Below are 2,356 nucleotides of genomic sequence, written 5' to 3'. Positions count from 1 at the left end.
TGAGCGAAAATAGTTAGCGTCTTATTGAATATTTTGATGAGAAAAACAGACTCAGAGCAAACTACGGGATAATAGATATGGGAGGAATTTGCACGATTTAATGCAAACTTTGAGGTGAGTTATTTTCGATTATTGGTGGCGTTTAATGTCCCGGTTGTGGTACCGGAAACTAGTTAATATCGCATTTACATTCAATATTGGCATCTAATCTGTATACAGCTAAACGGGCTCTCCCGTCTGAACAGCTTTTAAGGCCGTTTTTGAGTTTGATTCGTGGTAATTTAGGCAATTTCCTATGCTGTGTGTACATTCGGCGCATTAGGTGGAATAATTAGGTTTGAAAGTTAACCAGTTAATCATTTTAGTGTGGCAAATTTCGGAAAAATCATTTAATTGATTTAAATTATTCATACATTCATAGCTTGATGGTAGGAACTTTTATAACGACCATCAAACAACCGATAGATTGGTGCGAAATTGACAGTAGATTTAAACTAGCTAATAATATGCTTTTTTGTCAAAATAAACCCTTCATGTACCAACTGCCATGGGTATCAGTTGGGAATGTTAGCCTTTATCATAGGAACTTGTGCCGTATCCAGTGCTTGTGTAGTTCGAACGTTCGAAGCTTACCGCAGTGTAGCTGTTCGGGAGAATACTTGTTAGCGCATAAGGGCAAAACTGTGTAATTACTAGCTTTCATCAGCCGTTTGTTACGGCTTTTGCCAGTAGGGCAACTTCCAGAATATCACCAGCTTAGGGTTTCGGGCTAGGGCTTTGCGCAAATATTGACGTTAAGGTTCCCCGTTTGTATTTATGCAACAACTCAAACAATCATACTGAGGACCTGGGCAGGAATCGCTCAGTACGTTTTGCTCGGCACTTCTAACGCTCGTTATGTGCGTCCCGATGGTTACTTACCACAACAAATACCCTAGCTACCGTCCCGCATGCGCTGCGTTCCCGCACGATGGAAGCGGAAGGCTTCGTCTAACAGGAATCAGGTTAGGTTGGTTAGCCGACATTGAATATTCCACCATGATATGTACATGGCCGTATCCACGTAACAAAACAGCACAAACCGAATAAATGCCATGCACTGCCAAAACATCTAGGCAAGATGGATATGTTGGACGTAACTTTTGGCCAGACGCAAGGACACCCCCTCCCACACCGTTTGCTGGAAGCTGGAAAGCGGGCGCCGTTAAAGCAGCAGCACTAGGCGCTACGGTGAGTAAGTTTAAATATTTTATTTTGTATATTTTAGCAACGTCCCATGATGGGTACGCACACTGACGGATGCCGATTTTGATCCTCCGTTTTCTTCGATGGTTCACATAAAGTGAGGAATTTAAACGGTAAGTACCAGACAGAGTTCCGAGGTTGGTTTGGCAAACATCGGCTTAACATGGCCTGCCCTAGAGATAACCATTAAGGGAAGAGGTTTGGAACCATTTTCGTGTTCTTTAGCTGGGTTTAGTACTCGTCGAATGAAACGCTGTTTTCCTGTTTGCCTGCTAAGAGTTAACATTTTCGTCTGTTTGGCTAAAAATAGGTCAAGCGGGCACAGCGTTGAAAATTCATAATTTTCCTTTTCACGCAAACGAATATGGTACACCCTGTAGGCAATAATTATTACATCGCAGAGTGTATTTTTAAAACGGACACAGGTCAGTTTCTTTTATGCAATGTTCGCCTGGTGTGCCAGTTTACGTAGAGCAGTCGTGGCCGAGTGGTTAAGGCGTCTGACTCGAAATCAGATTCCCTCTGGGAGCGTAGGTTCGAATCCTACCGGCTGCGAGTTTTTGAGTTGACGATCAGGGGATTGTTTTTAGAAATGCAAAGGGGGAGGAGTGTATTGTTTATTAACTTTTCATTCAAACCTTGTTTGATGATTGCGTTGGCCTTTGATTGCGCAAGAATTAATGGTAACATTATTTCTACTTGACTAACTTATTCTCTACTCGTTACTTTGTGTCCTTATCTAGAATGTTTCATACGAGTTTGACGTTTAAGCCGCCTATCCAACACAATTATTGGTAGTTGTTAGAGGTTTCAAGAGGACCGGACTAACTTATGGGTACAAGAAAAAATCACACAAATAATCTAGTAGTATATTTTGCTCTCTTTCACTTCTAGCAGATCGACTGTTTACTTTAGGGTTATTGTAATAGGAGAGTTAAGTTTGAAACTGTGCACCCTCCACTGTAGTCCCTCGTTTTGCTATCCGACGACGCAGATATTCGATGAGACATCTTGGTAATGAACTCCTTAATCGCCATCTTTCCTTGGCACAATTGTTCTTTTTTTGGCACACAACGTTCAACATTGCCCGTATTTGCAAATTTTAACTTCG

The 2,356-nt window shown here is 41.7% G+C and overlaps 1 non-coding gene across 1 annotated transcript; it reads left to right on the top strand.

Moving 5' to 3' along the window:
* Positions 1 to 1,718: 1,718 nt before the first annotated feature.
* On the top strand, positions 1,719 to 1,800 carry Trnas-cga (transfer RNA serine (anticodon CGA)). The gene has a single exon. It is a non-coding gene; the product is annotated as a tRNA-Ser (tRNA).
* Positions 1,801 to 2,356: the final 556 nt, after the last annotated feature.

This window comes from Anopheles moucheti, chromosome 3 (assembly GCF_943734755.1).
Source record: "Anopheles moucheti chromosome 3, idAnoMoucSN_F20_07, whole genome shotgun sequence".
In the NCBI taxonomy this organism is placed as follows: Eukaryota; Metazoa; Arthropoda; class Insecta; order Diptera; family Culicidae; genus Anopheles; species Anopheles moucheti.
Note: the sequence above shows the minus strand (reverse complement) of the source record. Positions and strands in the feature narration are given on the sequence as shown.